This window comes from Taudactylus pleione, unplaced genomic scaffold (assembly GCF_031769625.1).
Source record: "Taudactylus pleione unplaced genomic scaffold, aTauple2 ptg000135l, whole genome shotgun sequence".
In the NCBI taxonomy this organism is placed as follows: domain Eukaryota; kingdom Metazoa; phylum Chordata; class Amphibia; order Anura; family Myobatrachidae; genus Taudactylus; species Taudactylus pleione.
The window spans coordinates 12,744,048-12,756,445 of NW_028284537.1; positions in this window are offsets into that span (position 1 = coordinate 12,744,048).

The following is a 12,398-nucleotide window of genomic DNA, read 5'->3' on the forward strand; positions in this document are numbered from 1 at the left end:
AAATTGTTATTAATCTAGCTAGAAAGGTATATATCCTCAACAGTATGAAACTCCAACAAGTTTATAAAGGCTGACAACATCAAATGAATATAATACACCGTTTTGTGGAATACAGTAGTCAAATCCCCAAATAATTTAAGATAATTTGTAAAATGTAGTAGAGTGAACCCCACATACTGTAGGTACTATCGTGACTAGTTTGATTATATTCTATACTTCAGAAAATACAGTAGATCTCCCAGGAACATTATCAAATTCAAATCTTGTGCATTGTTTCAGTTAAGCTAGGTACACACAGTGTACAGTTAGCAAACTCAATGAAAAAACTGCTGCAAAACTCCAGAAATACTGCCATTGCTATTTGACCAATCAACACATGAGGAGTCAAAATACACTTATTATGACAATCATTATTGATTAAGGAGGTAAAAATCATTACCAATTCTCTTATGGGAACAATATTATTTTATTAATTTATTAGGGAGTGCATTATATTTTATTTTTTAAGAGAGCAATATAATTTATTAATTATATTAAGCAAGCGATATTATTGTTAATAATGTCAATAAAAAAGTATTTATGTAATGGGTAACAATTTTTACTTTTGTATGTGGGTGCTATTTATAGAGCCATCAATAATAATTGTACCCCTATTTTTCCCATGACTCTCTTATACTTAACATTCTTGCTCATATTGTCTGCTTTTGAAATTATTTTTTGTGGGCTCTAGTTAAGATTGATAAAAAATAATGTTGACAATCAAATATGATTCCACCTTTAAATAATAAATAATACTGTTCTCTTAATAAAATTATACTGTACATTAACCTCCCTAAAATAATAACAAAATAATATTTCCATATGAAATAATTATTAATTATTTTTTTGGCGACTTACTCAAGTAATAGTAAATTTATTTTGCCCCCTCATATGCTGATTAGTCAAAAAGTTTAAACAGCATGTACTTTGAACTATCTTGCCTGTACCAACCACTGTTTTGCAAACTGTTGATTACTTCCTTTTGTGGTTTGTATTTTTCTTAACAAAAACATCAGGATTTTGAAAATGGCAATTTTGTGTTTAGCAGTTTTCCGGTGGTTTTGGATCTAGTAAATATGGGGCTTTTCAATTCAGGTCATGCCAATTTGTTGCATGTGAATGAAAGTAATACATTGGGGAACTCAGTAGTTCACTAAAATTGTAAGTAAAAAAACTCCATTCTTATATTTTTGTCCTTCACTGCTAGTTAGATTCAATTAACTAAAACATACAGTACTGTACTTTATAAATTCTAGATTACCATGGTTTTGGCTCTTAGTAATAGATTGATGAGAACTGTGTTCTTCAAACTCAAAAGCTGTTTTCCTAAATGGTAGATGTGTAGTTTGGTTCTCCAGAAATCTGAATCCACACGAATTTTGTGAATCTGGACAGATCGGAGTCGCGGTTTTGATCTTCTGATGAGATCCGTATAGTTGAGAGAGAGAGAGCATTGACTGAGTGGGCTTACTTTCATAGGTGGGTGTAATGGGGGAGTACTAGTGTCAGGGACTGCGTCAAAAGACACATTTCCACTGGCACCGGCAGTTAGGTACCATCGGACATTCTGAGCAACCATAGAGTTGCTCTAATGTCTGATGGTGTCGCCAATATCCGTTTGATGGTGAGACTTTCAGCGCACCACAGTGGGTTACAGTGGGCGTGTCAGTAGGAAGCCCATCTGCTGCGGAATCAGCAAAAATTTGCAGTAGCGGCTATGACAAAAGTCACAGCGTCTATTGCATATCTGTCCACCTCTGAATCAGGCTCTTGATGTGATTGTTTTGAAACTCAACTCATGAGTACTGTATGTTATTCCATCTAATAATACACCTTTAATGTTAGTTGATGTAAGTTATTGGTGTTGCTTTCCAGCTACAGTATCGGTTATCATACTTTTGATGTCATATGTAGTTATTACCAGTTAATTATATGCCACACAAATATTACACAGTGCTTTACAGAGAATATGTGACCACTCACATCAGTCCCTGTATATTCCCTACAACCTGTACACACACTAGAGTTAATGTTTGGTGTTTGGCAACAGGGATTACATCATTTGACAAAAGGCATTGGTAAATATAATTAGTATTTTATCTATCTATCTATCTATATACTGTATATATATATCCAAGCAAAAGCTCCTTATGTTTAATGAAACAATAGAGGGCACTCACCAAGCAGTAGTACACTTATTTCATTTAATGTAAACGTTAAGCTGTAGACAAGTTGTAGTCATAGCCTACATTTCAATCCCGGAGGACCTTTCTCAAGACTTGGAAATAACAACCATAGTATATGTATACCAACTGGCGTTACCGTCACCAACAGCATAAACTACATATGTGAACAAGAGCCCCTTTATACCATTCTTATCTGGTGAGAAAAACTGGTTTGTAGCACACCTCTGTGTTTACTCATACAAATATGCATCACCTGGAGCCACTGATGCTGCTCACCCGAGCACGATACCGGAAGTGATATAATCCGGGATGCGACAGCTCAACACCACCGGCGCACTTCCCACATCCTGTTGCTAGGTTACTACAATGTAACCTGTAGCCAAAGATCTCTAAGTATGTTATAAAAACACAACACAATCCACATCTATACACTTATATCTCACTGGAATATCAAATACCATAAAGGAACATAAGCCCTCAATGTAACAAGAATAGATATAATGAGAGAACATAGGCCATTAACAGGGAAGACACCTGGATATAAATGCGGGCTCTTGCAAATACAATACAAACATATATACACAATTACGCAAATAATAAATGAATTTGGCGCCAGAACCTAAACCAATATGTAAACTGCTGGTGTATTATGCAAATGCAGGTAAAAGCCAAGGCTTAGACCTAGGGCGTCTGCTCCTATGTCAATAGTTTGTAGTGTTGGTGAATACACTACTAATCAAATTAAGAAAGGGGGTTATTGACTGTGGGCGACCAACCTGCTAGTAATGCATAGTGATATAAATAAATATATACAAAGTGCTAAGTGCAAACGTGCTTAAAAATCAACCTGGGCAAATAATTAAAATCATAAAGTGCTTTGTGCTTCAAGCAGCCTAAACATATGAAGTGCTTAGTGCAATATAATTGATTTTAGCAGCATAAGCAAATACAGTGATAAGAGAAGGCTAATAGCATAAAAAAATATATTTAATAGAATTTGACAAAAATAAAATGTACACAATAAAAATAGACACTGTGGTTCCTAATCAGGAGTGACCACCAGAGGCAATAAATAAGCGATAAAAAATAAAATCAATTTCAGAGGTAAAAGAAGAGTTTAGCTTATCTGAAAAAATGGATTTGAGAGGGTCTGGATGTAAGTCTCAAGGGCAAATAATAAGGGCCCAACGCGTTTCGTCCATTGACTTAGTTAGGTTTCCAAGTGTCTCTGAGCAAACTCCCTGCCTGCTCTCCCAGGTGAGACGATTTTTAAGAACGTTTGCACTTAGCACTTTGTATATATTTATTTATATCACTATGCATTACTAGCAGGTTGGTCGCCCACAGTCAATAACCCCCTTTCTTAATATATACACAATTATTAAAAAAACATGAACATATAACACAGCACAATGATGACCCAAAAAAATGTCCATAGGACAGCCAAACAAAATGAATTGTTATCCTCTATTTCAAGATGATATTCATTGGGTCAGACTCGTTAAGTCCTTTAAGAGTCATCGTACCCAATCTATTGATCCAAAAATTTTCCAGTTTATGCAATTTTAGATTTCTGTCACCTCCCCTCATGGGTGGTAGTACCCAGGTAAATAGTCTACATTTCAATGTAGCAACTTGATGTCGCTTCTTCAATAAATGTAAGGCTACTGGTTTATCGGTATTACCAGTATTGAGGGCTTGGCGAATGGATAGTCTGTGATTTGCCATTCTCTCCCTGAAACAACGTGTAGTCGGGTGAGCAGCGTCAGTGGCTCCAGGTGATGCATCATTGTATGATTAAACACAGAGGTGTACTACAAGCCAGTGTTTGGTGCCAGATACAGGTAAGAACGGTATAATGGGGCTGTTGTTCACATATGTTGTTTATGCTGTTGGTGATGGTGACGCCAGTTGGTATACATATATACTATGGTTGTTATTTCCAAGTCTTGAGAAAGATCCTCCGGGATTGAAACATTGGCTATAACTACAACCTGTCTACAACTTACTGTTTACATTAAATGAAATACTCCTGCTTGGTGAGTGCCCTCTTTTGATTCCTTAAACATAAGGAGCTTTTGTTTGGATGTACAAGGATAACCTATGGTGCTCTTAGAGGTTACACCATGCTGTCGTGATAAATATGAGATGAGAGTGCGGGACATCTGCTTGTTTATATATATATTTGGTTTTGTTTGCTATCACATTGGGTTTGATAGTACAGATGTATGACTCAATCATGACCACTAGTAATTGCATTTATAATTATTACTGCTGGTGCTGATTTCTTTCCTGGATCATGCTGAAGCCCAGCCACTGTCTCTGTCTCATTATGGGAATTGGGCTCTTGTAGGAGACTGGTGCCCTTATCTACTGCCACAACTGATAAGTCAGCTTCCTTGCTGGAATCACCAGTCATATAACTGAAAGCATTTACTGTTTAATCATTTTTTTTGCAACCAGAGAGAGAGAACAAGAGCTTTATCATCCTCCTTCTCCTGGAAAAGACTATACTGCCTCTTTCAGTTCCATGGCTTCTTGACTTTATTCAGAGGTTAGTCACACTAGAAGTGAGCACTGGCTTCACTGCATCCATCCTTAATATTCCGCTGCTAGAGCAAAGAACAGACCATTGTCCAGTCTGAGTGATGTGTGATGCTTTGCTGTTTCTAGTCTAGGAGGCCTGCATCAACCAACATTTTCTTTGCAATAGAGCCATAACAGAGGCCATTGGGCATCCTTGAGCCATACATGTACAATATATCCTGGAGATATTTCTTCTGTACAGGATTTGTGAGGGGCTCAGGTACACAGGATTCTGGGTACTTTTAATACAACAAAAGGTATCAGGCATTGACCAAGACCCTTCATAACCAACCTTCTGCAGTTTGGTGAAATGTATCAAACCTTCTAGAGGGGAGAAGCTGACATGTGGAAAAGTTACAAATAGCACCACTCAGTTTCAAGCTAGCATTTATCAAACAGCACCAAACAGCTCTATCTTTGTAGCTCCCAGAATTCATCAGTCCTCCTCCCTATATACCCCACCTCCAGCCACAGGCATTCAGTGTTTTTGTTTTGTGCGCTGCAAGTATCCAGATGCACCTGTTATACTTTTTTATTTTATGATTTACTTGCTTTTCTTCAGACGGGATTAGACTTTGGTCTTCGCCTGGCTACCTTGAGAGTTCAGCTTTCTGTATTGTCAGTTTTGTTCCAATACAGAGTTGCCAATCTGCCGGATGTTAGAACATTCTTGCAAGGGGTTCTCCAACTGCAACCTCTATTTGTTCCTCTGGTGGCACCATGGGATTTTACTCTGGTTCTCAGGGCATTGCAGATGGCTCCCATTGAACCTCTGGATACAGTGGATGCTAGATGGTTGAGAGCGCCTTGGCTCATGGAGTTACTGACTTGGCAGCTCTGTCATGTTGCTCTCCATATTTGATTTTCTATCAAAATAGAGCTGTCCTTTATACTAAGGCGGGTTACCTTCCAAAGGTGGTTTCCCGTTTCCATATGAGTGAGGAGATTGTAGTTCCGGCCTTTCAGTCTTCAGATCTGTCTACAGGTGAAGCTTCCTTGGATGTGGTTTGAGCCCTTTGTATCTACGTGGATCGTACCAGCTCAATCAGGAAATCAGATTCGCTCTTTGTGTCATATGGGTTTCACAAACGAGGCTGGCCAGCAAACAAGCAGACTTTGGCTCGCTGGCAGCGTACAACTATTTCTCAGGTCTATACACAGGCTTGTCTCCCTGTCCCAAACAAGGTGACAGCACATTCTTCTTGGTCTGTGGGACCATCGTGGATGGTTAGACATGGCGCCTCTACTGAACAGCTTTGCAAGGCAGCCACTTGGTCTTCCGTCAATACTTTTAGCAAATTCTATGCATTTGATATGTTTGCCTCCCAGGATGCTTCCTTTGGGCGGCAAATTCTCCTCTCTGCTCAGGAACTGCTTTATGACATCCCCAAGGTACAGTAGATTCTGTAGACCCTATGGACCCTGAAGAAGAAAATCAGAGATATGGTATAACATACCTTATATAACTCCTTTTCTTTGAGGTCCATAGGGTCCACGGAGCACCCTCCCTAACACACCTGGCCTCAGTTGGGATCTGTTCTTTTGCTTTTTTTTGTATCACTTATTCCCTCTTCGTATATTGAGTGTTTCTGGTGTGCGATGTACTTTCTTCTCCACTTTCTGTCTCTTGTCTGTGGCTGGGGGTGGGGTATATAGAGAGGAGGCCCGATGCATGCTGGGAGCTTCAAAGCTAGAGCTGTTTGACGCAATGGATCATTTCCACTACATACCCCTAGGTAGATTCTGTGGGCCTATGGACCTCGAAGAAAAGGAGTTATCTAAGGTATGTTATACCATAACTCTGATTTTTATATGTCAAGATATATGATTATAGGGTAGTGTCTGGTGAGCAGTAAAATAAAATATGAAGATAATGTTTCCCTTTGTTTAGATTTTTCATTCCAACCCAAGCTTTTTACCAAATGTTAAACTTTAACTGGTGACCTTTCTTTTTTTTTTTCTCCATTAGTCTACTTCTAATAATAATAATTCCAACAACAGCAGCACTTATACAGTGTTATTGTCCCCTTGGAACTGTAAGCATTTTCCAATTTACAAACAACTTAAAAAATGTTAGATGGTTTCCTTGGAGTGCGGGTTTGGAGGCTTGTGAAAAAAAATATAAGAAGTTCTGTACAGTATGAAAGTTTTCTCTAAATGGGGCATATTTATTAATCAATTCTGCCCATAAAATATGCAGACACTGTGGTTTCCGTTTATTTAACCACTTAACTTTTTTCTAAAATCTGCTAAGAAATTGTTGTTTTTTTATGAGTGAATTAGGTGAAGTACATCTATTTCAACATATCCAAAATGATTTCATTAAAAAAATATATATCTATTTTTATAATATTTGTAAAAATTAGTTTTTTCAAACATCGGAAAATCTGATTGCCACCATCAGAACATCGGGAACATCGTGACTTTCCTTTTCCCACTGGATTCAGCCACAATATACACTCTAGGTGACTGAGGGGGGGGGTTAATTTACTTTTCCCCAGTGGCTGCTAATCTCTGCAGCCACTAGGTGGGGTGTCCTGCTGTACTGACCAATCAGCAGTGATCGGCAGCATGGAAGACACTGCGGGAGGGTGCAGGCAAGCAGAGGGACCACACTGTGCATCTGGCTGGTCGCATTGTTGGTGACCAGATCAGATATCGCCCATACCAGCAAGTGGTTAAGGACAAAATTAAGAATCCTTTAAATGTAACAACAATCCAGAAGCTGCTTTATGTCTGCCAGCCACCGCAGCAGCCATCCTCATAGTTTCTATGGGGGTCAGTATTTAACATTACCTGCAAAGCGTTCAGATGGTGTTAGCCGATTGACTGCAATGGGTCTGCCCTGCGGGGAGGGATCTCACAATCCTTCTCTGGTGGGATTTTTCTGCATTGCGCATGCAGAGCTAGAAAGCCACGCATGCATAGTAGCAGCAAGCAACAGCGCTGTGTACCACCTATAGTCTACATTAAAAATAAAAAATAAAAATGGAAAATAGATTGCAATACAAAAATTGTGCCAGAAATAAAAAAAATATTAATGTTAAATAATAAATCATGAAAGATACTTGAATAAAAATACAAATGTAATAATATGAAACAGACATCATTGGCCAATGTAACAAATGTACATATACATATCAAAAAATGTGTCTAAAAACACTAAACATCAAAAAAGAGCCAGTAAACACTGTAATAAATGATATCTAGTGACATATAAATCTGGATCACCATATACACCTAATGTAACAGCTGTGGTTATAGGTGCTGAATGTATGGGGCAGAGATTGTTATGGCTCCATGCATACAAGCCTGAAATCTGTTAAAGTTCCACAATAGAAAGTAAGGTGACTTTCAAAGAAATTGTCTTATCTGGGTAGATGATATAATAAATTTAAAGCATAATTCTCAGACTGTGTCCTGCTGACCACTGATGACCACTGTCCAGAAATGTGTTTTTAGGAATTTACAACAATTTTCCACTAGCAATATCAGTGCAGGTTTTATGGAGTTAATGCCCCACAGTGAGTAATGTGTGCAATGTGTCCTCACTCACCAACGCACCTCATGCTCCATCTGTCTCATAGCCAGGTCTGCGTTCATACCTCATAATAGAGACAACATAACATTCTGCAAACTCCGTCCGTCTCGTAACAAAAGACTTGCGCTTTTCTTGTGCTGATTTGCGGAAGATGACGCACTATTGCTCAGTCACCAGATGACAGTGTGGCTGTCTGTCGGCTCCGTCCGTCTCGTGGCAAAGGAACATGCACTTTCTTCGTGCTAGACTGCGGTTGCTGAAGCGCTAATGCTCAGCCGCCAATGGCGTCCTCTGAGCTGCCGTCTACACTAGACACCTATAAATAACATCAATCATTCTTAGTGTTCCACTTTTCAGCGCCATTGGTTATAGATTTCTGTTTTATAGTAGCAGCAAGGTCTACATAGGTAGAAGTAAAGTGATCACATACTGTACGTAATCACTTTACTTCTTCCTGATCACTGGGATGGTTTTCTTATCGGACCTTGTGTTTTGGCAATTTAAATTGATACATTTGGTCATAAAAATAATCCTTAATACCGTGATATGCAACAATAAGGAATTTAGGGCTCGATTCAGACCCGCTCGCTAGGCTGCGTTTGCACGAAGCTGCCGATGTTTAGCAATGTACATGTACATCGCAGTGCGTGAACTAGTCCATGCGATCGAGAAGCGTTTGCTCACTGCGCATAGCTAGCTCGCTAGTATGAGTGACAGGTCAAGCTGTTTATGGGAGGTGACAGGGGATGGTCGATGAAAACAGAGGTGTGGTGGTGTGAACGCAGTCGTGTATGAGCCTCTTAACGCCGTTTCAGAGGTGTGCATAATTAAGACGCAGCGTCGTTATACTCATTACATGGTTGAATTACACACTGAAGCACTCGCAGTGCTTGCGGTAGGGTATGGTTAACCACAAGTGCTGCGTTCACTTCCGATGGTACTCGATGTTACCAATTGTTGCATACACTTCCTGGAGGTGACGTGTGAAAGTGGGCGTCTTAAGACAGGTTGGTGGGTGACTAAATACACACCACAATCGCACGCCAAGACATAGTGGGCGTGCTAATGCCTTGCCTTGTGATCGCGGGATTTGCATACTTTGGAAGCGTGCAAACGCATCTAGCGAGCACGTCTGAATCGAGCCCTTAATGCCCCGATAAAAGCTAAATAAATGTTGACTTAGATGTTGCGTAACAAAGCTGTGTGCTTGCTGATACCTGTTATTAGTGAAATGTGGGAATCCATTGTGCTGGAAGGCAAGAAGTTACTCAGATAATAACTTCAACTCTATTGGATAAGTGACAGTATCTGTCTCCATTCCCCTCTCCTCTACAATGTACTCACATAAGCACTGCTGGAAGTACTGTAATTGATTGGCCAAATTTACCAACAACTCCAACAGATTAGTTTCAATTCAATTGGATCTGATTTTATGATGCTATAATAGGCAGATTTGACCAAATAGACATTTATATAAACAGTTTTAATTTGAGCATAGAATCTACATTTGATAATAATTTTGTGCGCAAACATCCGTTATTTAACTGTTTAATTTGTGCTGTAAATACCTCCATGCTTTGGTGCTGTAGAGGGTACTTGTAGCATTTTCCAATTGTAGTGTTTATTGAATTTTCACTGACCTGCAAATTAATAAACAGTTATCACCAATTACCTAATAGTGTTTTAACTAGCTCATAGATAGGCTGATGCAAAGTTGACCTGAAGCCGGGTGCAATTGCTTCCATATTCCATGCATGTGACTAATTGCATTTTTTTGCCCATACTATACAGTATTAAGAGTTGTATCAATTTCTGGGACCAGACCATCCCTATCCATATGGTTGGTGTCATAACCATCATAGCTGTCCTCATTATTAAGTGTACACTTGCACCAGCCCTCTCTTTGGAGGAAAATATGCAAATGAAAACAGCATATTTACTGTATATGTACACACAACTCTTGATAGCCTGCAACACTGTTGTTATGTACTCCCTGAACTTTGCCTACATCAAATGCTCTGTTACAACACAGTTACGCTGCTGTTTCCCAAGTGGAGATGTAACTGGATTACACATGACTTTGCATTGCCTGTAAATATATATGCTTGGCTCTGGAGCCTGCACGGTACCAAAATATGCAGGATGCTTTTCACAAACTGAGTTGCATTAAACTCTACATTGACTATACAGTGTATTACATTTTTGGAGTATAACAATAGCTAAAGGTTAAGTATTACTTGTGGAACTATACTGGAACCATATTAGGTTGTGCTGTATCTTAAGTTGTCTCAGTGTAGTCTCTTTTTGTTAGAGATGAGCGGTTCAGTTTTGCTGAGAACCAAACACAACTGAACTTTGGGGATCCGAGATGAACCAAGTCCTGGCTCTGATCACTTTGGGGTTCCAAGTAGAACCAAGTCCCGACTAAGGTCTTCACACCAAGTTTGGAACTTGGATCTAAAAACCGGATCTTGCGTATTTTGGATTGCATATAAGCCCCTCCTTAGTGATTTCAGGTACTGTGAGGTGGTTAAAATTAACTGGAAGTGACTGCAAATCAATGTTTTTGATGTTTCTAATAATATAGGAATCTAAACTGGTCAAACTTACATGGCTTTAGCTGTTTTTATCAATTTTGAAAGAAATCCAAAACCAAAACCGAACCAAAATACTAGATATGAGCGGGTTCGGATCTCAGAGATCCGAACCCACCCGAATTTAGGGGATCCGAGTCAGATCCGAGCCAGCTCAGTTTTTCCCGCCTGACTCGGATCTCAGAAATGAGGCAAAACATCATCATCCCACTGTCGGATTCTCGTGGGTTTTGGATTGTATAAAAGGTCCCGCGATCGCCGCCATTTTTCATTCCGTCTGTGGAGAGTGAAGATGGAGGAAGCTGGGAGCTGTGCTGTGCTGCTGTGCATAGAGGCTGGCTATAGTTGTGTAGTCACTCAGGAGCTGGTTGTTTAATGTCCATAGGGGCTGGCTGTTGTGAGGTTGTCTTGTCCATAGGTGCTGGCTGTTGTCCATAGGGGCTGGCTGTTGTCCATAATCCATATAGTGCTGGCTGGATGTAGTCCATAGGGGCTGGCTGGCTGTTCTGCTGTGTTGTCCAGGGGGTGCTCTGTCCATCAGGGGTGCTCTTCATCCCCAGTGTGAAAAAAATAAAAATATATTTTTTTATTTCTGTGTGTGCGTTAGCCACACTTATTATCAGAAAGGATATATAAATGTGCTCAGAAACCCCTATCTGTCTTTATGAAGAAAAACTAGAAGGATGTGAAATAAAAAAAAATTACTTGTTATTTCTAAATATCAAAAAGGTGAGTCTCCACTTCGTATATATAGGAATTGTTCACATGAATGTTAATAGTCACTTTGGGTATTAATTTGCTCCCCTTTGACAGGAGAGCCAAAATTTACAGGTAATTCTGGAATCTCTCAGTATATGGCACTGGAGATGAGTAGTTATGTTATATCAATCCAAAAATTAAGTATGTCATATGAGAATGTGGTCACACAAACATGCGACGTCCCTCTTGGTGACGTGTACCCAGAGTGATTAGGGGTTGGAAAAAATTGTTGCCTGGGAAGGTCTTCCTGGGAAAGAGAGTACTGCTCTGGAGTGAAGGGGCAGCATTCTCCCAACAGAGGGACCCACGGAGAGCACACATGCCAGCAGCCGCCTGGTTGAACAGACTGCTCCCATCAGCGCGCTCCGGTACAGGTCACTGTCATCCTAGGGGGAGAGGTGCCAGAGGAGCAACCACCATATTTTTTGTTTGTGGACCTTGCATTCCTTCCCAAATGCAGAGACTCACCTTGCCCTCACTGTCGCAGTGTGCCAATTCTGCCCCTCACCAGCCTGTGTTGCTCATGGTCATTTTGCTTTCCTTCTGGATATCCCGTGATCGAAGTCAGCTGGTGTCTGGGTGTGTATCAGCAAGTTGCGGTGGTATGATGTAAATTCTCTGGATTGGAAGTAAGTTATTTCTGGTGCTGCTGATGCTAACACGTTTTAACACACATGGGGTCTTCTCCTGAGC